We start from the raw sequence: 25,426 nt of genomic DNA on the forward strand, positions 1-25,426 counted from the left end.
TTGTATATATGTACCCTGACTTGTTTACTCAATTGTCTACTGATGGGCACTTAAGTTGCTTCCATCTCTTGACTAATGTAAATAGCACTGCACTGAGCATACGGGTACATATATCATTTGGAGTTAGTGTTTTGGTTTTCCTTGGATAAATATCCAGAAGTGCAATTGCTGGGTCATAAGGTAGTTCCATTCTAATTTTTTGAGGAAACTCCAGAGTGTTTTCCATAGCGGCTGTAACAATTTGCAATCCCAGCAACAGCTCGCGAGGGTTCCCTTTTCTCCACATCCTCGCCCACACTTGTTTTTGATTTATCGATGATAGCCATTCTGACAGGTGTGAGGTGCTATCTCATGGTGGTTTTAATTTGCATTTCTCTGATGACTACTGACTTTGGGCATGTTTTCATATGTCTATTGGCCATGTGTATGTCCTCTTTGGAGAAATGTCGCTTCAGGTCCTTTGCTGGTTTTTTTTTTCCCCCCATTGGATTGTTTGGGATTTTTTGGTCTTGAGTTGTATGAGTTCTTTATAAATTTTGGATATTAACCCCTTATCGGATGTATCACTGGCAAGTATCTGCTCTCATTCGGTAGGCCGTCTTTTCGTTTTGTTGATGTTTTCCTTTGCTGTGTCAAAATTTTAGTTCGACGTAGTCTCCTTTGTTTATTTTTTCTTTTGTTTTTCTTGCCTGAGAGGATATATCAGAAAAAAATATTACCGAGAGCAATGTCAGAGAGGTCGCTGCCTATGTTTTCTTTTAGTAGTTTCCTGGTTTGGGGTCTTACATTTGAGCCTTTCATCCATTTTGAGTTTATTCTTGTATATGGTGTAAGAAGGGGGTCCAGTTTAATTTCTTTACATGTATCAGTCCAGTTTTCCCAGCACCGCTTTACGAATAGACTGTCTGCATCCCATTGTACATTCTTGCCTCCTTTGTCATAGGCGTAGATTTATTTCTGGGCTTTATATTCCATTTTATTGATCTACGTGTCTTTATGCCAGCACCATGCTGTTTGGATTAGGATAGCCTTGTAGTATAGTTTGATAGCAGGTAGTGTGATACCTCCAACTTTGCTCTTCTTTCTCAAGATTGCCGTGGCTATTCGAGGTCTTTTATGGTTCCATGTACATTTTGTGATTGTTTGTTCTAATTCTGTGAAAACTGCCATTGGTATTTTGATAGGGATTGCACTGAATCTATACATTGCTTTGGGTCGTATGGCCATTTTAACGATGTTAATTTTTCCTATCCATGAGAACGGATTACGTTTCTACTTATTTGCCTCTTCTTCTATTTCTTTTTTCAATGACTTCTTATTTTCCGAGTAGAAGTCTTTTACGTCCTTGGTTAAATCGATTCCTAGGTACTTTATGCTTTTGGTGCAATTGTAAACGGGACCGTTTTCTCAATTTCTCTTTCTGCTAGTTCTTAATTGGAGTATAGAATTGCAACCGATTTCTGAATATTAATTTTGTGCCCTGCTACTTTACTGAATTCATCGATCAGTTCTTACAGTGTTTTGGCGGGATGTGAAGGGTTCTTTATATATAGTAGCATGTTATCTGCAAATAAGGACGGTTTTACTTCTTCCTTTCCAAATTGGGTGCCTTTTATTTCTCTTTCTTGTCTGATCGCTGTGCTAGGACTTCCAGTGCTATGTTGAATAAAAGTGGTGAAAGAGGGCATCCTTGTCTTGTCCCTGATCTTAAGGAAAACACTTTGGGCTTGTCCCTGTTGAGCCTGGTGTTAACTGTGGCTCTGCCATTTACGGGTTTTAGTTTGTTGAGGTATGTGCCCTCCGTTCCCAGTTTGCTGAGAGTTGTTATCACTGGATGCTGGTTTATCGCAAACACTTTTTTTGCATCTACCGATCTGATCATATTGTATCCTTCGATTTGCTAATGTGGCATATCACATTACTTGATTTTGTAGATATTGAAACAAACTTGCAATCCAGGAATAAATCTGTGGCTCTGGCAAAGGTGCAGGCACACGCACGTGCGCACACACGCCTTACCCTCAGCTCCAGCTCCCAGTGGACCAGCGGTTCCACACAGACGGCCAGTAAGCCTGGGCACACCAAGAGCTAGACCACCACTAGGGGTCCAGTTGGAACCACTCTTTGCCCAGGAAGGGCTTAATCCGTCAGTCTCGAAGTAGCCACTCACCACCCAGCACTGTCCATGACCCCGCCCCTCTCTTCCCAGAACCTATTTCTCACGCCCCAGCCATCTCAGCTGGGTGAGACCGTGTAGATATGGAGGGGTGGAAGTGAACATCAGGGAAGCAGCCTCAGACCCGGCGTCCACTCTGTATTCAATGCGACAGAATAATTGAGAGCTCGGAATAAGGATGGACCCGGCGGAGGCATATGTGTACCCTCAGTGTTGTCACTAAGGCAATGGATCATTTTCAAATGGATTCCACCCCTCAAGTGGTCCTTCCCGGAGCGGATGGTCCTACCTCTGAGCGCCTCAGTGGTACGTCCCAGGACTGAGCCATTACCTCTCGAGGGCCCCTTGGTGTTGCGAAGCCAGAACAGCTTGTCCTTAGAGATACTTGTAGATCATTCTAGGCTGGTCCGCAAAAGGTGGGAGGGCAAAGTCAGCATGAAAATCTAACATTTACCGCAGTCGTGGATTCTTGAAAAAGTCTTCCTAAACTGAAATTTACCTCCCTGGGGTGGCCGCTATGATAACAGGAAGTGTTGCAAGCGTTTTCTATGGGCTGAGCGTTGCGCTGGCTTGTGTCTCTCTGGATAATGCAGAATAGGTGTAGTGGGAACACCCAGCCGACTCCCCCAAGGGGCAGGTGGGCTAGAGCTCCCGACTGGGGTCAGAAGGACTGGTGTGGAGTGGGTCTCAGTCCTTGACCTTCAGTAATAGGTGAGAGAGATAGCAAGATCTTTGGTTATCTTAGGGAAGGGGCCATCTCCCAGGGCCCCCAAGGACACTGAGTAGGTGAGATGAAGACCACGGGCTTTGTCACAATCCTGTCACTCCTGAACATGTTCCTTAGGGGAATCCTCGGCCTGTCAAGCTATGCTTCTCGCCACAACTTTGTGATCACTTACGCATTCTCTCATTCATTTGTTACCCAGAGAGATTTTCAGGCTCCATAAAGAACAGAAAACACTTATTTGAGCAAAAAGAATTGCCACCCGAGAGCCTGCAGATGCAGTAGCAACCCACACTGCACTCCAGCGAGAACGAAGGAAGGCTGGCTTTATAAAGGCAATAACCACAAAGTGTAATTCCTTCAAGCAAATGAAGGATTGATGGCTACGTTAGCAGGGAACGGATAGTTTCAACATGCAAACGAGGAAGGCAAAAAGGACGGGAAGGAGGTAAAGTTCAAACATGTCTATACAGCAGCTGTTGCTGCAGATTATTCATGACTCGGCCTCGTGCGGTGTTTAGCATCAGGGTAACAACTCAACAGCAGCTCTGAGAACTGAGGCACAGGATGTGCAAAGGCCCCACTTCCCTAACAGCCTCCGACTCCATTTTACGTGACTCTCAACTGTGCTGGTTCCATGTTATTCCATCATGGTGTTCAGTCTCGCCAGATAATTTGTCAGCCATTATAAAGGGAGTTGAAATACCACCGTGTGGAGAAAGAAAAAGAGTTGCCCTCATGGAGCTTGCACTCTATTGGGATCATACAGCACAAAAATGTAAGTAAGTTGTCAGGTGTTAGAAATTGCTGTGATTAAAATTAAATCGGAATAATGAAATGACGTGAGGAGCATTTCTAGAAACGGTGGTAGAGGAAAGTCTAAGATGGTGACATTTGAGCTAAAACCTGGAAGAGATGAACATCTGGGAGAGAAACATCCCAGACAGAGGTAAGAGCAAGCGGAAAAGTACTGGAGTGCAAATCAGGCTAGCACGTATAAGGAGCAGTGTGGCGGGCCGTGTGGCTGACAAAGCATGATTGCGGGAGAGGTAGGATATGAGGTCAGAGAGGAAATGGGGACCAGAACACGTAAGGCCTTCTGGGCCATTTGGGCTGGGGTATGGGGCTTTGACTTACTCTGAATGATTCATCGGCGGGTTTTTAGCAGAGAAGGCCCACGACTCTTTAGGAGGCCAGAGACCCAGTTCGCCCAATGTTCGGAGAATTGTTCCCAATTTGCCCCATGAAAGAACCCGTTCCTCATTGCTTCTGCTAGAGCACATGACATCTCTGGTCAGGCCTGTGCACTCAGGTGGAACTCCAACAACTGCTCCCCACACAGATACACATAAAAGGATGATACCCTCAGGAGAGGTGAAGCAAGGGCTCTCGTGACAAGAGTGAGGTCGTACCCAGGCCGCTGTGGGAAAGGGACCGAGTAACAAGCACAGAGAAGTCAGAAAGAGAGGGCATTAGAGAGTCAGGAACAGAGCGACTATTTCTGGCAGGACAGTGTCCCCACTCAATTAGCTCCCACCTCTGGGATCCCGGCCCTGCTACTAGATGATGTGCCTGTCGCTTCATGAGACAAAACACCCCTCCCCGGGAAGTGTGTCTAGGGGATGACTCTACTGCCCGTGGCCTTGGCATCAGCTACATTGTCTTGACACACGTCAGGACCCTCTGCCTATTTGGAGGAGGACACGTTCCAATTAAAAGGAAGATCATGCTGTACACAGGGTCCCCCTCACCTCCTCAGGCCCTTGACTGCCCTCCTGCTGATCTCAGTGCCAGAACAATGCTTTAAAGGGGGAACAGGAGGCAGGGATCTCTACATTTGCAGTGGCGCCTTGTGCAAACTCATGAATCTGAGGTATTTCCCCACCTGCGTGGAGGCTCACTTCTCGATCTTCCACCACCACCTCCTCAGGTAATTGGAGGATCACATTTTGTACATCAAGTCCCAAGCATGCCCTGTGAGTGAGAGACAGGGAGACAGACATCTTGGCAGTGAGTCAGTTGCAGGGCCCTGGGGGCCTTGAGCAAACCTCACCCCTCCCCCTCCCTTGTCTACCCCTGCCTGTCTTGGGCTGTGCTGAGTATTCCCCTGCCTCTTCCAAGGGGCCCAATTTGTTTTCTCAGTTCCTTCCTTTTCAGGAGCTGAGATCTTCCACCCTCACTGAGCCCAGGGCATCTCATCTGCAAAGGGTGACCTCCTCTTAGGGTTCAAGAAGATTTCCTGAGTTAATATATGGATGTAAGATTGTCACAGTGCCTCGAGCAGTGGTGGGGGTGATGTCTTCACATAGTGTTCTTATCAGTATTCCTAGCATGGGCTCTTTGAGCCATGCAGGACTGAGGACTTGTCCTCCTGACGACGAGGATCCTAAGATCTCATCTCTGAAGCACCAGGGCAGGGATGGGAGAAATCCCAGGAGAAGTGAAACCACACACCTAGTGAGAACACTGAGCGTGGAAGGGCCAACCTGCCTTCCTCTCAGGAACATCTTGGAATGCAGATACATGAACAGCTCAGACATCCAATGCTCTAAACAAAAAAGGCTCCTCCACATAGTTCAGAGACCCACAAATTTTTCCGAGACCTTCCTCATAGACATCAACAGCAAACACCCATCGCAGCTGAGGACAAGGACCTCAACCAGCTCAGAGAATTCCCACATACAGATCACAGCTCCCCTTCACTCAGAGGCCTCATACGCCTCCCTAAAGAGCCTAGAGGCTGTACCCTGCGACACGGCTACGAATTTTTGGCTCTCACTTGCTGGGTGGGCAGTGACAGAGTTTCTGTTGTGTCCACCATTATGGGAGAGTCCTGGGGTATTGCAGTCTCCTCAGTCTGCAGTAAATGCCATGTCTGTGGGAGGAAGGCAGGTTCACTCGGAGGATGGGGGCAGGCACCTGAGTTTGAGTGTTCCTTAGAGTGACCTCTAATTTCGGCATCCTTGGAATGACCATTTTATGAACAACCATGCTCCACTGGCTGATGTCAGTTTTTGCGTACTGTCCCACAGGCATTTAGGATAAACTCCAGATCCACAGGAGTAGGGCCCTGGAACCTGTCATCTCTGCCATCTCTCAGCACACACTGTCTGGTCCTGGATTCTGAAGAGACGATAGAGCTCTGCCATCACAATGCCTATGGCAACACCCATTAAATCCCTCAGTATCCCAGTCCTTTCTGCAAACTCCCTCTCCTACTGAAATATGTCACAACTCTCTCTCCTCGAATATACCCACTACCCTCTCTGGGCACCAGGCCACGGCTTCTACCTCAGGGGCCCATGAGAAGCTTCCCCCGGCCCTATTCACCACACCACAGTTACTCCCTATTACTCCCATTGGCTTCCTCTCTGCCAGCCCGCAGCCTGGCCTCAGAAGATTCCCTCATGTCCCTCCCTGCTCCCTGTAAGCTCAGAACATTGTGCAGGACAGACCTCGCTCCTGCCCCAACAAGGATTCTGACATAAAGTCTCCGATCAGGAAGAAAAGTAAATTTTCAGCATCCGAGTGTAACTCCGAACTCAAACGGAGAGTCCAGGGTGGTTCCCCCAGCACTGGGTCGAAGGGAGGTCAGCCTACCGTCAGAAGGTGGAAAGACACAGTGCAGGGCTGTTTCTGTGAGCACAGGGAAGGTACCCCTTGAGTAACAGGGGAGCTGGATCGGGAGGAGTGCCCCAGCTGGATTGCTCATGGGTTTTGGCATCTGGCTGGGTTGTGACCTGCCCTAGCTGGATCACCCGAGTCAGTTACCTGCCTTCTCTAGGTCCACGACTAAAAAGAGGGATGCAATCTAGAAAGAGCCGAACACGGGAAGGCCTAGTCTACGATCCTCTCAGCCATGCAAAGGCTTCCGTTTCGGAGATGAGAAAAAGAGGTTTTAACATACCGATTTGTTGTATGAATCTAGTGTAACCTCGGAACGAATGTCCAAGAAAGAGGGAACGTGCAATAAAAGTATAGGCTCATGTCCCTCATGAGATCATACACAAACAAGCTAAACAAATTGTTAGGACGTCAATGACTCAGAAGGATAATATATCGTGACCAATTTTACCCTCGGACCTCCGGCAAAGAAGGTGACGCTTGTTTAAATATACAAACTTATCTATGTCATTCATGACATTAACAGATTAACGGAGGAACAGCACCCTGTGATCATCTGAATTAATGCACAAGAATTTGATGACGGTCAACATATATTCAAGATATGTATTCTCCACAAACCAGGATTCGAATGGATTTCCAGTTGCGTCAGAGTAAACATGGTTAAAAGTTAACAAATTTCCGTTTCCTATCAGGAATAAGACAAGGATGGTCCCCTCTTACCGGTTCTCTTAACACTGTACTGGAAAGTTCTGTCCAATGTTGAAAACAGGAAAAAGGAAAAAGGGCATAACATTTAAGACTTAAAAAAAAAAAAACCTGCTTGTATTAAAACATGATATGATTTTTGCATGTTGAGAATCAAAAAGGATCAAGACATCACCTTTTGGAATTAATAATCAGATTTAGCAAGATTGCTGGATACAACATCAATGTACAAACACCTCTAGATATACCAGCACGATCAGAGGAGAAAATGTCAGAAAATGAGATACTTTTCAATAGGATCAAACACTCGGCCATAAATTTAACAAAGGATTGGCAAGACACTTTGCACAAAGCTGTGAAACTTTATTAAGAGAATGGTAACAGTCAAATATCCCACAGAACACTGTGCATGGTTTCAACTCCTCTTCCTTTAGTCCTATGGTTGCCCTTCCCCTGCAAGATAAACATAACAGGTGATAAAATGACAGCAGCATTTCATTTCGATTCCATTAAAGGCAAACAGGAAACACGACCATTTTGTTTTTATGAGACAGACTTCCAGGGATGTATTTTACTAATATTTTTTTAAAATACTCCTCTTTCTGTTGGTACAAGAAAACGAAAAGTCTACTCCCATTCAGAACTCATGAGATGAAGTGAACCTGTTAAGTGGAAGCTTTAAATTGAAGCAAAACTTGTGAATTCTTTTACTGAATAGCCAAAGCAACACCCCGATCACCTAAAAAGCTAAAGGAATTGACAAGAGTCATTTAAACGCTTTGACTTGAAATAATCTTCTGAATAGAAGAAAGCTAAGACAGAAAAGTGGCATTTGGTACTGCAAACGTGAAGTAAATAGAAAGGCCAGTACTGTATGTGTTTTCTCTATGGTGCAGAAATGCAAAAATGTTCCTCTGGACTAGTTTAGTCCTTATGCGATAGTCAAAGTAAAGTAACCATGTGTCCCCAACATCACATGTAGTAACGGTGCAATTATGATTAATGCCTTTCACATGCTCGAAAGTGTTTCAGTTTGTATAATAAATAATACGGTCACACTAGTTGTAAGTCTTCGTCATCTTTTCTCATATCAAGATGTGAAGCACATATATGAAATGGCTTACGGCATGGAATATAAGAGAATGAATGAAGAGAGGATGGAAGAATGGAAGAGACAGTGAGGGAAGAAGATGAGCCCCTGAAAATTCTAACATCTGTTTCCTAAAGTAAGTCCGTTTGAAAAACTTTATTGAGCATAACTAATCAATATAATTGTCTATACTTAAAGCATAAAACAGAGTGATTTGATGTTTGTATACTGATGAATGATTTGAAGACAAACATAAGGAATTAACAGTTCCATCGGCACACAGTTAACATTTATAGTTCGTGGCGAGAATGCTTAAGATCTATTTTCATCAACTTTCAAGTACAAATTACCATGACGTTAACTAACATAAGAGCTGTAAAAAGAACTCTGACACATTTCTGCAGCTTTCCCGTTTTATCTGTGACGTGTACATATTCTGATACTACGGGGATGTATAAATAATATAAGCTTTCCTAGTATAGCAATCATTTCATCCATACTTTGAAAGTACTAGTTTCAAATTCAAGAACGTATTCACGTTCAATCATAGAAACTATGAGGTTAGAGTCTTATTCAAATTCCCTATTGTGTATACTTGTTCTCCTTCTACATCCTCCAACATATGTAACTATTGGATACCCTCCAAAAAAAATTGTTTCAGTGCCCTTGGGTCCAATACCTAAATTCTTTGGAAATACTTTTCAAAGGGGCCATCTTAAAATTTTTTGGAATAGTTTGAGAAGAATAGGTGTTAATTCTTCTTTGAATGTTTGGTAAGAATCTTTTGATTACCGATTCGATTTTGTTGCTGGTAAGCGGTGGGTTCTGATTTTTTGTTTTTTCTTGACTCAGTCTTGGAAGATTGTATATTTCTAGGAATGCATCCATTTCTTCCAGATTGTCCAATTTGTTGCCATATAATTGCTCATAATGTTTTCTTATAATCCTTTGTATTTCTGTGGAGTAAGTTGTCACTTTGCCTCTTTCATTTCTGCTTTTATTTATTTGGATTCTCTCTACTTTTTCCTTGATGAGCCTGGTCAAATGTTTATCAATTTTGTTTATCTTTTCAAAGAACCAGCTCTTGGTTACATTTGCATAGTTATTTCAGACTCTATTTATTTCTGCTCTGATTTTTATTTTCTACCCTCTACTCACTTTGGGCTTTGTTTGCCGTTCTTTTGCTTGTTCCTTTAGGTGTGAGGCAGGCCTGTATTGCTATGAATTTCCCTCTTAGGACTGCTCTCGTTGTGTCCCATAGATCTGCGGTTGTTGTGTTTTCATTTTCTTTCGTCTCAAGGTACCTGTTGATTTCTTCCTTGATCTCATTGTTAACCCATTCGTTGTTTAGTAGCGTGTTATCTAGCCTTCATGTGTTTGTCAGTTTGTGTCTTCTAATTGATTTCTAGTTTCGTACCGTTGTGGTCGGAGAAGACACTTGATATGGTTTCAGTCTTCTTAAATTTACTGAGACTTATTTTGTGGTCTATATGGTCTATCTTGAAATAAGTCCGACGTGCATTCTTGAGAAGAGTGTATATTCTGCTGCTCTGGGGTGCAATGCTCTAAAAATATCACTTAAATCCATCTGGTCCAGCGTATCATTTAAGGCCGCCGTTTCCGTGTTGTTGTTCTGTCTGGAAGATCTGTTTCTTGGTGTCCATGGGGTGGTAAAGTCCCCTACTATGACTGTATTACTTTCAATCTCTTTATGTCTGTCTTTACATATTTTATGGCTTTATATATTTAGGTGCTCCTAGGTTGGGACTGCAAACGTTTACTAGGGTTATATCCTCCTGTTGGATTGAACCTTTTATCATAATGTAATGTCTTCCTTTGTCTCTTATTATAGCCTTTGTTTTAAAGCCTGTTTTGTCTGATATAAGTATCGCTACCAGAGCTTCTATTTCATTTCCATTTGCTTGACATCCTTGACATATCTTTACTTTCAATCTGTACGTGTCTTTCGATCTGAAGTGGGTCTCTCGTAGACAGCCTATGTGTGGGTCTGGTTTTCTTAACCATTCGGCTACCCTGTGTATGTTGATTGGAGTACTTAATCTATTTACTTTTAAAGTGATTGTTGAGAGATACACAGTTATCGCCATTTTATTATTCATATTTGTTATTTTTTTCTTCCCCTTCTCCTTAAAGAAGTCACTTTAGCATTTCTTATAATACTGACTCGATGGTGGTGAATTTCTTAAGCTTTTTGCTGACTGGGAAGCTCTTTATCTCATCTTCCGTTTTAATTAATGGCCTTGCTGGGTGGGTGAAGTAGTCTAGGTCATAGGTTCTTGTTTTTCGTCACTTTGCATATTTCTTGCCAGTCCCTTCTGGCCTGCAAAGTTTTTCTTGAGAAATCAGCTGACAGTCTCATGGAAGTACCCTTGTAAGTAACTAGCTGCCATTTTCTTGCTGCTTTTAGGATTCTGTCTTTGTCTTTAACTTTTGCCATTTCATTATGCTGGGTCCCTTTGGGTTCATCTTGTGCGGGGCACTCCGCGCTTTCTGGACTTGTATGTCTATTTTCTTCACCAGGTTAGGGAAGTTTTCAGTCATGATTTCCTCAAATAGGTTATCAATCCCTTGCTTTCTCTCTTCTCCTTCTGCTACTCCTATGATGTGAAAATTGTTACACTTGATATTGTCCCAAAGGTCTCTTAAACTATCCTCACTTTTTAATTCTCTTTTCTTTTTCCAGTTTCTATTAGGTGTTTTATCTGCCTTGTCTTTCCAACCGCTGATTCGATCTTCTGCTTCATGCAATCTACAGTTGATTCCTTCTAGTGTATTCTTCATCTCAGTCATTGTATTCTTCTTTTCTGACTGATTTTTTTTAATGATTTCTCTGTTCTTTTATATGCTCATTCTGTTTTTGTTGACGTTCTCACCGAGCTCAACTCTTCTTCCCCTCCGTTCACCAAGTATCCTCATAACCAGCGTCTTTTTTGAAATTTGATTTTATTAGTTTTAAGTGTACAGTACGTCGCTTAGACATTTATATAGTTTATAGAACAATCCCGGTAATTGATATTTCTCTCCTCCGGCTCTCCACCAACCATCACACTGCTAACTGCATTCCCTATGCCACGCTCCCCATTCCCGTGACCATCTATCAACTACTAATTTGTACTTCTTCCACCCTTCACCCCATTCTGCCATCCACCCAACTGCCCTCCCACCTGACTTTCGCGTTCCTTGTTCTCCGGCTAGCAGACAGCAAATCGTGGGACTTCTCAGCCTCCATAATCACATGTGCAAATTCTTATACAGATATCCTATTATATGTACCTATGTGCATCCTATCCTGTCCGTTTCTCTGGAGAACCTTGGCTAATGCTCATCTTGGTACTGAGAGCGCTTGTAGGGGAAACACGTTTTAAGAATGAGTTTTCAGGATTCGGTCTTGTGTTTCTGGAATCGGCTATCTAATCTGCTTAGATTTAAAGACAGTAATGACGGCAGTTGCAGTAGAAAGGGAGGCCTGATAGTCCATATCCTCTTCATAGAGACATGGAAAGTGTCTGCATTGGATACTCCTACTCAACCACGTATAAGAAGCAAACACCTAAGTGACTCTGTATATAATAGTTTTGAACATTTTTGTTAAACTAAAGAAAAACCGACATTGGTTGCTTTCTTCTAATGTCCCCGGACAAAGGGGTAAAAGAAAAGAATGAGTTGTGGGATCTGAATTCCCAACTTGAGAGCAACAATATGACCTGAGATCTTCTACATGTGCCCCAAAGGAGAGCCTAATCTCATGTGTCCACAGGGCCGAAATTGCTGAAAACCAAATGCAGATCCTCATCTTGCAACTGGCTGAATTACAATGCATGTTGAAGTCCTAGCTTTGCAGGGTGTCTACTGTTAAAGTGAGGGTAATTGGTTAGGAAAGGATGGGATCCTCTAAGTTGGGATGGGAATCTGTGGGAAAGTCCCAGATGAAGCTGAGGACACTGAGCCCCTAAAATCTGACAAGACTTCTTTGCCTGTGGAAGATTTTCCCCGCCCCCCCCAGTGGAATTGGCCTTCTCACGTCCAGTGGGAGCTTCCCCAACCACAGTAGGACAGGCCTTTCCAACTCTGTCTGTGGGGATTAACCCTGCATTGCCTTAGGAAAGGGTAATAACCTCTCCTGATGCAGCGGACATGCAACACAATGCTAAGTCTTCTCAGAACTCACCCCTGTCGTTCTTCTTTGCTTCTAGACCTAACAATAGACTCTAGTCCCAGCAGGTCTCTAAAGGTGAGTTACAAAGAGTGACCCATGAGGAGGCATGCTACACTCCTGTGAACGGAAAAGGGGCTACAGGGCAGACGTGATAAGCGTAAGAGGCTATGTGGCAAGCCTGACAAGCTCAGTGACCAAAAGTAACCACACAGGATGGTCTGATCGTAAATTCTTAACTGGGAAGATCGTGGGAGGTCGTCAAGTCCAAGACCTGAAACTTCTTCAGCCCAAGGATAATCTTTACCTTAAGCGGGTGCCATCCATTGGTCTTGTGTATCTAGGATAACGTATCTGTGAAATGTCAGAGAAATTTTCTTTTACGGACCCCTCCCAGGAACAAGGACAGGCACCAGAGCCCAAGATCACGAAACTCCTCAGTTATCTTTTTGCCCACATACCATCTCTATTTACTCTTAATGGTAAATGTTAACCGTCCTGTACCAACCGTCGGAAAAGAAGTCTGTATGTCTCCAGTTGACTTTCTGTCCGGTCCCAGAGATTTCCCAGCATTGCTTTCTCCCGCCTCCTTCTTTGACCACCGATGAACTTCATGTACGTTTCCTTGTGCTTTCACCTCTGTTTCTAAATGAAAGAGAGAGGCGGAGGAGAAAAATCTTATAAGTGCTGGTGTTTTTTTCTTAAAAGGGCATGAATCGCATCATGAAAAACACACTCACACTCATGGACTCAGCTAAACTCTATTATCTCCCAAAGGCCTCGTCTCTACATCCCATCACTTTGGGGGTTAGGGTTAGGTCTTCAACACAGAATTATTTTTTTGCAGGGGCCACGATTCAGTTCAAAGCAGAGACATAGATGTCAACAGCTTTACATCGACAGAATCAAGTATATAAACGCAGTGATCAGTGGATGTGAAAAGCCCAGTTGCCCTCCTTCACTCTCACAATGCATCCCCTTCCCTTGCTTTCCTCTTGCTTCTTGGTCATCTCACCCACTGTTTTGTTTGTTTTTGTTTTCCTGCTGGGTCCCTTCTGTGTTTCCGTTGCACTTCAACTGCTTTCCTGCTTGTGTGTCTCTCTGCCCCAACAGTGTGATATTCCGCATGGCAAACACCAAATGTCTGGTCTTTTCAGTTCCAGCATCCTAGATAATCCATAAACATGGTAGGAAACAATGCATGTCTATTGAATCAATTAATTCTTTGTAGTGACCCTAACAGGAAAAATATCTCTTCCATTTAGAAATCTGTATTACAGATGCCGTATTTGTAGCCACAATACATATGGCCAGTTGTTCAGTGCCAGACACACTGCACAGGAGCCTTGGTGCCCTGGCAACTCTGCACGGGCCCACTTACGCCATGTAGGGAGGGCTAGACTGCAAGCTGACCTGAATCTTGGCGGATCACCTGGGGATTCCTCTTGGAGCAAGGGGAGATAAGCGGCCTGTTGAGGAGTTGCCACCAGGCAGTTTCTTACCTCCCTCCGTACATAGCTGGAGGCTGACTCGAGGTCATTACTCATCCATCCCTGGTTTCAGTTGTGGACAAGATGTCCGTCCTACCCCACCTGAGAATACAACTGTGGTCTACAAAACTGCTCAGTGCCTTGAGGTACCGTTTGGGGCTCTTTACCGGCAGAAAGAGCCACCACCTTGATGTCTGTTTCAGTGAACACCTCTATTCACTGTCAAACTGTGGGACCAGAGACAGAGGCAAGTGACAGCAAGCTAATCTTGTTTTTGCCATGTCTGTAAGTAATAAACTGTTTGAATCCATTTGGGCTCATTGTCTCCTTACTGCAAGAATCTATGGAAGTGTAACAAGCCAACCTAACAACTGCAGTAGGGAACCTGGTGGCCCTGTAGGCCTCTGCAGTGGTACACAAAGACTGCCTGACTGCTTGACACACAGACTCTGGTGTTGAGTTGTATGTTGTTGCATGAGCACAATATTTCCTTATGTTCTTTGGCATCACACACAGCAAGGAGCAGTTTTCAGCCCATACCATGACTCAGGGTAGCCCTGTCTGATCTCAGTTATTTACAAACCAAGAGTAGAATGGATGCCATGCCGCATACTAGCTACAGTGCCATTTAATCAATATATTTTTCAAATAAAATACATTTCTGAACTCAAATTCATTTAGAAAGGTAGCCTTATATCCCTACTTGAAATTTAAAATCAATTATCATTTGGTAGAGACGTTAATTCTAAAGGTAAAATGAAATAAAAATACTCGAAAGTTTAAATGAAAAATGGAATATGAGCCAAATCCATCTGCAATGTGATTCCTATTTCATGGGTTATTTATTCTTCATAGCAATCGTTTGGTGCAAATATCGTAATTTCTCTTCTGAAATGAAAAACAGAACCAAAGCATGTAAATACTTTCCCACCATCACAGTCAGGATGTGTCACAGCCAGGATGGAAATCCTTGCCTATTTCATGCCACAGCATATAAAATGACAGAGTAGGTGGGACCCAAGTAATTTTGCCTCAGCGGTCACCCTGGTCCCTTTCCCTTTTCTACTACCTAGGCCCTAGTTTTTTTCATCGAGTTCCACAACCCAGGATCCTCTAACATAGTTTTTGGAAAAATGGGATAACCTCTTATCTTACTTTTCATCTGAACAGAGATTTTCAGTCTTCGTGGGTGGGGGCATGTTTTTAAAGCTGATTAAGTAAAAAATAATAATAATAGCTGCTTATGACCTTGTGCCACTCCCTAAGTAAGGCAGATTCTGAATAGGGTCCTTAGTTGCAGAAATGGTTTTTGGCGTGTAAAGATGTGAATGAGGACTCAGAGATGTAACTTGTTATTATGTATAACACTAGGGGTCTAAGACAAATCAAACAGCTGGAGGGACATCTGAGTGAGATCTGTTGACTGTCAAATGAACGGAGGACGTTATAGAGAAAAAAAGAAATTTATGGCTGCTTGCTCATCCCTCCTAAAAAACCTTGAACGGAAGTCAGAAGTGTTTGAGATCTGCTTTTTGTTTACAGAGAATACCCTATGTCAAGAATTTTGATATAAAAAGATCATCTCTTCTCACTGTGCATTATGGCCAACTGATGCGATGAGTATGAATGATAAAAACTGCCCATCATGTGTATGCGACAGGATGTATGTGACACAATGCAGTTTCGCGAAAATGTTATGGAACATCGTTTACATTAGTTTGTAAAAAGATGTGGGCTGATAGGTAAATTGTAGGTTACCAAAATACCCCAAACTGGTCTTTCAACCACTGTTTTCATATCTTTGCAAATTATACTTTAGATACATTTTTATAGTAACGGGAGCCTTTTAAATATAAGTTGTTTTGTCCCCTGCATTCTTGATATTTCAGTACTTCAAATTAATCGAAACTTTGTAGGTGGGCTTTAAATTTTCTTGAGTACCCCTTTCTTTAGCACTCTGAAAATACAGAAAAAAAAAACCCTTTGAAGTACTAAATGTCATTATATGCCTTTAAAGTTTCCCATGCTTTCAGGTTGAAATAATTTAGTTGTCTGCTCTCTGTAAATAAGATGCAGAATTGGTTACTGTCAAATACCAGTACTTCAATAGGGTCAGGTTTTTTGGTTATATGCAAAAACAGTAATTGAGATAAACAGTGACGCGAAGCAATATTTTACTTTGGATCACATTTCCTAACCATAAATTTATCTTCCTAATTGTGTTCACTGGAGCAAATGCTTGATTTTGTTTGCATTCCTCGAGGAAGTATTTTCTTGAAGATAAACCAATCAAGATGATATCTAAATATTAGGAAGAATTCAATCAATGATTTTAAAATTTCCTTAGATAATTCATAAAATTAATAATTCAAATGCAGATAAATAGGTGTCGTCAGTATATTACAGTGATCGTATTTTATCTTCCAAACAAAAATTTTAAGCTAATTCTTCTTACTTTTTTCTTTTTACCATAATAACAAACCCTTGGTATTTCACTGACACTGAAATATATTTTTAGAATAAAATTTTGTTCTGCAAGACAAAGAAAAATCAGTTATATTTGGGATCACAGGCCCTATGTCTCACACTCCACACATGCATCTCATTCAGAAGGAAGTAGCAAAAGTAACAGCAAGTTATTAGTGCTAAACGGCCAAATTTCTGTCTTACAGTGAGCATAAATGGACTGTGTTGTCAGTCGTATTGTGAAAACTCTTTCACGTCGTATTGTGAAAACTCTTTCACGGCAAATTGATAAAATAATGCATGTCCTGAGTTTAATAAAAATGCTACAAAGTTAAAAGATATAATTTCTGTTTCATAATAAATTTAAGACATTTTGGAGGACCCAAATTAGAAAGTAGCTGTTTGCAAGTAAGTTAAGACACAGTGTTGCACAGACTACTAGATATCCCTCATCCATTAGGCTTCTGTTAAGGAAGTACCTTGAGGTGGATACTGGAAGTGTCTCAATTTCTCCGTCTCTGTCTCTGTCTTTCTCTTCTCTGTCTGTCTCTGTCTCTGTCTCACCACTTCCCCTCTCCTCTCTCCACTCTCCCTCCCACTGTCCCTGAAAAGCAGTTCGAATAGGAACTGTGGTTCTTCAAAAACAGGTTTTCAAGCCCTCGTTTTAAAATGAATTAAATCTCTTAATATGAATTCTCATCAATTCATTTTACAGGCAGAAGATGTAAAAGTAAATACATAAGTTTCAATATAGCAATGGACATTAAGACTCACAAATAAAAAGGTTCTTTTAAAACAATAATGACATATTTTACCTCTCAGCTTAGCAACCCTTAAAAAAATTATCAGTACTTTCGGGATACAATGACGCAGGCACTGGCCTATGTTTCTGTTTAAAGGAATTTGGCAATATGTGTCAGCCTGTAGGAATCCCTGCAAGGCAAATTATCTAAAATGTGGGCAGAGATTTATTCACTCACTTTTTTAACAAATAACTAATTTTAATAAAATTAACAATGGTTCTAGGACAGATGTAGAGCCAATAACCAAAGAAAAAATTCAAGTGCTTTTCTATTCTAAATAGAGCCTATTTATTACGTCACAAAATTCAGGTGGGTTTCAGGTATGCTATCATATGGTATGGAATGTATGTATATATTTCCTGTGCTTTTGTTCATGTGTCTATTCCTGCAACTCGTCTTAACCTATTAATTGTCAGTTAATTTCTCACTTTTTCCATTAAGGAGGAAGAATACCTTTTGAGACCCTCTCCTCTTTACAAAATGAATAATTGTGACTGCTACTGATATACTTTTCAGGACATTATGGAACCTACTGCTTACCTAATAACAAATTGAAAAAAACTATTTTCATCCTGGAAACATTTCAGGGTATCAGATAACAACAACAACAAAGAATGTGATGAAGGCGATTTTCCTATTTCTTAAAAAAAAAAAAAAAAGTTTGTCCTAGCTCTACTTTTCATAATCGCAAAACAACGTAGGAGTGGTAGAAGGTATATGAGCTGGAGTATAGGGAAAGTTGAATTTCAAGGAAATAGATGAATTACCCACTGTCAACCCTTAAAACTTCAAAATTCCCTCTAGATACTGTACTGTCACAAGGATGTAAAAATGAAGGGGATTGCAAAACATGTTGAAAGTGGCTGGGTCAAGGATGATTACTCTTTCTTTCTGTTGTCTTTTCTCTGTCTTCCCAAATGACAAAAATCAGAAGAATTTCCTTTCATAGCCTGAGGGAAAAATAATGGAGTGACTCTATGACAGATCTCAGGGGGTTTTGTAAACTCCCAGCCCCACAGGACAGGAGCCAGTAAGCAGCTGGCCCTCACCATGGGGACAACAAGGTAAGGATGCTGGAGGACAAAAGGAGTGGATTTCAAACACTGAAAATACAATGTTAAGCAAAATGAATGAGTAAAATAAAATAGAAAATTTAAAAAAACCGAGCAAAAATTATAGCTCCTGTCCTAAGGAAGGTTACAGCCTGCTGTGTGCCTTTGAGATAGGAGTCAGGGGTTATTCCTGCCTGCTAGCTCAGTTATGAAATATAGCATTTTCACTCTTTGACACTACTCATACTTTTAGGGGGAAAAGTGCGTAAAAACCTCAAGTGTTTCGAAATGATTTTTAGAAAGGCTATCTCATGCAAACATTTTGAGTTTAATAACACTTTTTGAATTCACAATGCGATATGAATCTCCTACTGTTTACAACGCGCCTGTATGGATGAGAAAATCACTGAAATAATTGATCACAAATCATAAGTAATGGTCATCCCTGGGTGAGGCGAATATGGTTTCGAGTACTGTATTATATTTTCTCGGTCCTCCAAATTTTCTCTGGGAAGTTTTGAGTGACTGAAGAATATACTGATAAAAGCCTAAAACTACTAGCTGAAAACCCATGACAAGAACATTCGAAAAAGCAGAAATAGAAGATGCGAAGGACCCAAGGCACAATGTTTTCAGCAGGGACTTTACTTTGGAGTCAGTCACCCCATGGTTACTCTAACTCAGGGAGCTACACAAGAAATAAGCTGGGTGTCCCTTTAGAAAGGACTCCTCCAGTGTTTTTCAAACACGAAGGGCGGGGCAAGAGGCTCTTTCATGACTCAACACTGCTGTCTAGAGTCCAAAGAAACTGAGCTCCACCGTTTCGAGAAGTAACTCCCTCTCATTCCCTAGTTGTCCTAAACTACACAGCAGATAGTGTCTCAGGCACCAAAAGTGGTGGCTCAGGAAAAACAAGGACCAGCCCAAGACCCCTGCGAACTGGCCGAAGCACGCTGCTGCCTTAGACATGCCCTCTTGCAGGAGCAAAGGCACGGAAATCCCAGTGACAGGACTCGGGGGCCTGTTCAACCAGATCTATGCTCCCACTGGCGGGTTCTGGGTCTCTGTTCCGGAGCCCAGTGAGGTCAGTGCTGGTCTTGGAGCCCGCGTCTGCTAGAAGTTTCTATCCTCACCCTGCTGTAAACGCTCAGTCGAGGGACTAAACAAGTGATGACCAGGTCCTGTTGCCCAATTGCTCCAGCCGCACCTCTGTTTCAAGTATGCGACCTGTATCAATCCCCACGACATCTTCCAATGGCTCACTGCTCCCACCTGTGGATACTCGGGACCAGTGACATAATCATCTTCCTCCTCTCAGCCCTCACTCCTCGGAACATTTCCGGCCAGATCAAGGCCCAAGAGCATGACTTGGTCAACCCTGGAGCTTCTCTGTCTTTAGAGATAGTCTCCTTCTACTCGAGCGAACATCTCCATACCCAAGGACATGGGACTTGGCATCAGAGAACCCCGAGCTCCTGTTCGAAGTCCCTTTCTGGCATTCCTCCATGTCATCACTGTAATCTCCGGCCCGGGTCGACCAGCCTCCTCCCTCTAAGGCCTCTAAGAAGATGGACATCAACCGACTAGCGCCTATGGTGGGAGCATGTAGGACACAGGCAGGAGGTAGGTGATGAAGGGTCAAGTAGGCAAGTCTCAGAACAAAGATGGAGAAGGGGAGGAGTCCTTGTTGTAAAAACAATTGCATGACTAACCCTTCCCTCCATGAATACCTGTAACCTTTGCATTATGTTTTCTAAACAGCTTGGTGAGGGAGCACCGATCAGGCCCAACAAGTAAAGGGCAAGGCACAGGTCCGTACTACTTGGCACCTTGGGGGGCCCTGGCCCCTTGAGTCTGTTTCCATCGAGGAGAGCCCAAGGTATAGGACCAAAAACAACAACTGGACGGTTGTAACAGGCGTACCTATTGTGGAGCTATGTGACTTAGAAACCATGTACATACTCATTGTCTCACTTGGTGCTTGCAAATCACCAAGGAGAGACAGCACTGATCTGAGGTCCATGAGTATGTCAAATGGAAACCAGGGCCTCGTCTCAGGAAGCCACCTGGGCTCCTACAACTCAACCGAGGGATCGAAAGGGGTCAATGTGCAGGAAGGTCTTGGCTCACCTCTTGTCACAGTCATGCTCTGCCTGATCCCCTCTACCCGTCTTTGGCTGTCTCACACCTAGTCCTCCCCTCACTTACCACCAAACAGGGGTTAAGGAGCTTTGGAAAGACACGGATTCCCTGACAAAACACTTGAGTTCTGATGGTGCGGGGTGGTGAACACGTAACAACGGTAGAATTCTCTTGTGGGTTGGAGCGCACTCTTTCGCCCGGCATAAATCTCTTGTGAGCTGGGAACTGCTCCTTCACCCGAGAGCATACCCCGTCGTCAAATCATGTTGGCCTGGTGCCTGTGGTCCTCCTGTAAGATATCTGCAGACTCAGACTCGCGTCTCTCCCTGCACATCCAACAAGCCATCTGGACCCGGGGCCCTGCATCCCTTTTGTTGTCATCTGAAGACCCGATGGATATCTCCCCTCTGCCGGAGCCAGAACCACAAGCCCCTTTCTACTGCTCTAAGTGCCCCAGGCCCTCATTCCTCACGTGACAGAACCGCAAGGAGAGCCTCATCATCATCAGATATGTGTCCTCAAGGCCTCATCGGGGCTTAAACTCACAGATGCTTCCAGTCTATCCACGCTCGGCACTTAGACAACGCAAAGCTCTTTTACCTTCTCACAGCTTCCTGGACGTCTAAAGTCCTAAACCAAGAAATGCCTTTGAAAGAGTCATTTTGTCTAAGTCTCGAGGTCCTTCCAATGCCCACGTCTCCAGCACCTGCCATCACTCCAAACCGAGTACCTGGTATGTACTGTCCTCATCACAGGACTGCTGTCCGCTCCCCTCGCAGAACTCCTTTTCATTCTGATGCCCCCTTTGCCAAAACGCCCTACACCCTCTGCCAGGACATCCCTGTGTTCTGACTCAAGTCAACTGGACTTGCCCCTGATACCACCTATTGAGGCCTTTTACATGGAAGATATCGTGTGGCCCAACCCAGAACTCCGTAGGTCACAGAGGTAAGAATGGGCGTGGGATGGGACGGTGGATGGGGGTCTTCCTGCAAGCCCACTGCTGCTGGATACCCTCAGTCTTCCTTCCTCAACTTAAAGCTTCTCCTGCGAGCCTCATCCTAAGTCTCCATGACACTGTCTTCCATTCAGCAGTCCTCGGGATCCCTAGGGATTTCTGGTACCTGCTTCCTGTGGTTTTCTCTCTCGTTAGGGGGGACAGTCAAGTAACCTACCCTGGAAGCACACAGCCCTCTGCTTCTCCTACCCTGTCTCTTGATTATTTTCAATCTCAGCTTCTTGAAAGTATAGGCTCCACTAGCATTCTCTTTTGGCTAAAAATATGTAGAATATTGCCTGACACCTAGTAAATGATCCATGAAAGCGAAATGCCGTTTGTCTTGCTCAACACATGCCAAATGACTGGACTGAAGTAAGGCCTTTGTGTTTTAAAACGGAGAAGCCCTGCTTTACTGACCTACTCCCCTGGGACTGGGCGACTAGACTGGCAAGATGTGGAGCCCCCTCTCTCTCTGATGGGATCACGCGTTCAGAATCGAAAAAAACAAACATACCTGTTTCAAGTCACTTCTGTCTGCAGGACACTCGAAGATTTTTGTTGCAATACCGCTCTGAGGACCACCAGAAAGCACACTGACAGAATGTAGAATTTATTTTCCTTTCAGAAGAACTGCATGGTCACATTCTGGGTATAATTCATGGGATTCTGTGGGGGGAGGGGGGAAGGGGGAGGGAGAGGAATATTCAATCCTTCTTGTCTCCTGAAATGAAAAGGCATTATGTCCAAATTACGACTCTTAATAACTCAATAATGTTCTGGTTCTCATGCAGGAGGCACGAAACTGCTGAGCACGTTCACCAAACTGGGGATACCACACAACAAGGACTGGCCCCTGGAGCCCTACGCCAGGGTACACAGCACCATCCCACATGGGGCCCCATCTTTCCGAACCTCCTACTGTGGACACGACTCTGCTTCCAACTGTCCCTGGATAGCAGGACTCGCTTCCATTTCCCCCACCTGGATCATCTGCAAGGCAGTCCTATGGCAGGGCCACCCAAACTGACTTGACATGTTCTCTGGAGTCCTCCCCCACGCCCCGTTCCAAATATGCTCCTCTTGATAAACTCGGATCTGCTGCTCAGATCTGACAAAGAACAAACCAAAATGGTTGAACAAATCTGAATTCTAAGTTAGTTGCCTCTAACACGGATATTTATTTGGTATCCACGACGAGGTAACCCTTCAGAAAACTCCTTCAAGGGAAACTACTACTCAGTGTTATAGAGCAGTGAAACATTTATCGGCATTTAGCTCAAATTCATAACGGCTTACACGAAGAACACGACGGTGAACCACCACATTCCAATTCCACACGCTCTTTGCACACTTTCTTTAGCCTCAGATTCTTGAAACGATCTCAGATTAGCAGCCGTGCATTCGAGCAGACCTAGCGCTGCTTCTTGGAAGCAGTCTGGAAAATGGCACAAAAGCACATGGACCTCACCAAGGCATTCACACTGCAGACAATTTATATCTCGTAGACCATAGTGTTGGGAGGAAAGACAGAGATCCAGGTTGTGAAGGTGACAACATGCATCACAGGAGACATAATATAGTAGCTAAGGACCCCTGAGACGTAGTTTCCCTGGCCTTAGAATGCCCCGGAGCGATCCAATTCCAGGCAGGAAAGATGAAGATCTCTCTGGGATCAGATCTAAGCTCATGCTGATAGGATTTTTGGTCATAAACTCGTCGAGTTACTCCTCCAACTACTGCTTACTGTTTGGTCCCCAAAAGAAATCCATGCCCAGGATCTGGCAAGACCAGCGTCCGTGTTGAAGCCATTTGGATCTCCGTCACATGGGGTGGGAGTGTCAGTATGCTTTTAACCACTGTTTGAGGAGCCTCTGAACTATTCTTTTGCTTTCCTGCTGCCTCTCTAGTTAGAGTTCTCCTTTCCCTCCTACTGCTAGAGCTCCCTTTCCGGTAGAGGGGCTTGAGTTGGAGCCAGGACAAGGGTTCAGGTCACTGAGGCCCAGCATTAGCAGTTCTGAGAAGGAAGGATGAATGGCTGCTGTGACTTCCCGGGAAGTCTCTTCAGACGTCATCAGGAGAAGATTCAGAAATCAACGTTGAGCTATGTTTCTGGAGTGCATCCATGGAAATTTAGTCTGCACTCCAAGCTCCAGGTAGCCCCTGGGTCCAGACACAAGGTGAAGATCAAGGTTCTCAAAGCTCCAGGCGGCAGCCAGGGACGTGTGCAGCTGGAAGAACCCAGACTGCAAAGAATGGTGATAAAGGAAGAAGGAAAATCCAGGATTATTCATTACTTAATCTTTCAGTCTCTGTTTCCTATCTGTTAAATGGGGATACTAATGAGCCCTATGTCCTAGGACTGTTCTGCCTGTTAAATGAGACAATACATCTCTAGAACTCTGAATAATGATGGCGCCCAATGATGCTTTTAGGAATGAGGCCCATTATTGCATCCATATGTCATGGTAGCACTGCAAAATTCTGGTTTTATTACCTTCTCAACCTCACAATGTAGCTTGTGTAATGCCTTTTAAACATAGTTATGAAAGCTGAGACACAGAAAGGTTAGATTTTCACCAAGCTAAGGAACACTACTCAAAATATTCTGTGCCACGTGATACGTCTCAATGCCCAAATGTTATTTTTCGTTAGAACTATATCCACATAGCAATATACTGATGAATAACAATATGAAAACAGTTGTCATTGCTTGCGTAGAATAAGTGCAATTTGGGAGTCTATTGATGAAATTAGCTATCGTCTTGGGCTTGCGTTTTATAATAGGTGTTGGATACAAAGCAGCCCTAATCCTCATCATTGTTACTCTAAACTTTCATTCAGTACTTGTGTGCCAGGCACTGGGGTAGGTACTTGAACATGTGCTACCCCATGAAAACTTCCAAACATTCCAAGCATGTAGATAATCTTTTTGTCATTTTGCATAGAACACACTGAGGGGCTAAGTGGTCGACTTGCCCCAAATTAGGTGTCAGTCCTAGATTGTCCAAGTTCCGTCTATATGATATTGTGTTGGTGGCTTACCCTTTTATAAGCTTCAGTTTCTTTGTCTATAAAATGGAATTACTTACAATATGTACTGCCTCTTGTCTATGCGTGTGAGTTCAATAGAACATACTGCCTTGGTGTCTATGTGCATTAAATGAAATCCCACACATGGGGCACTTAGCACAATTGCTTGGACAGAGTGAGTGTGCCACAAATCACAATAATTTTGGTCAGTAATATTGCTTTTGCTAGTACTGTAGAAAGTTTCAGACTGCAGCTTATCACTGGAGAAAGACATAGTGTATTGTACGGAGAGGGTTAGAAGCACTAATTAGCCAACTCTTTTCACAACAGTCCTCTTTAAGAAGACCCTTGACTAGACAATTCCCTCTCTCTTGAGATATGGCTTTAAAAACCAAATCAAACAATTAATTGTACAAATTTAAGACAGAGGAAAGGGCTTCTTTGAGAGCTAGTAGAGATGCTAGGCGATGAGAGCTTCTTGTCTCTCCCCTAATTTTCCATAGTTGCTCCGTACAATCATGTCACCCACACGAGATCTTTAAGTTCCATATTAGGTGTAGTTTTCAAGACACAGAGATGATGCCCAAAATGACTTTTACTTGATTTTTGGTATAAATTTTTTGACAGAAAAATAGGAAAAAAAATTGCAGATATGAACACTTATTGTAAGGTACCTGAAATAAAGAAAAGTTTCTGAAGTTGACACTTGGCCAATATCTCCATTCCCACAAAATCCTGGCAGCAGATAAAAGCATTCGTGTTTTACAGAACTGAGGCTCACTGACATTAAGTGACTTGTCTTCAATCGCACAGCATGATATCACTGCATCCAAAGACTGTCCTGGCTGCTCTGACACATGATCCTGACCCACATCAGCTTTTTCCACAGGATCTTCAGCTTCCTAGAAGATTCTGTGACAGAAGATAATTCTGAAAAGTGACCGTTT

General features: G+C 43.3%; 1 long non-coding RNA gene across 2 annotated transcripts; it reads right to left on the bottom strand.

Moving 5' to 3' along the window:
• Positions 1–11,516: 11,516 nt before the first annotated feature.
• Positions 11,517–22,115, bottom strand: LOC105311194. 2 transcript variants are annotated; one of them, XR_897638.2, is made up of 4 exons: positions 21,964–22,115; positions 13,005–13,141; positions 12,804–12,850; positions 11,517–11,534 (listed from the first exon to the last, which is right to left on the bottom strand). It is a non-coding gene; the product is annotated as an uncharacterized LOC105311194 (long non-coding RNA). The 2 variants fall into 2 exon arrangements; XR_002778800.1 differs by lacking the exon at positions 11,517–11,534 and having other exon boundaries at positions 12,360–12,850.
• Between the last annotated feature and the right edge of the window lie 3,311 nt (positions 22,116–25,426).

This window comes from Pteropus vampyrus, unplaced genomic scaffold (genome assembly GCF_000151845.1).
Source record: "Pteropus vampyrus isolate Shadow unplaced genomic scaffold, Pvam_2.0 Scaffold1000001795, whole genome shotgun sequence".
In the NCBI taxonomy this organism is placed as follows: domain Eukaryota; kingdom Metazoa; phylum Chordata; class Mammalia; order Chiroptera; family Pteropodidae; genus Pteropus; species Pteropus vampyrus.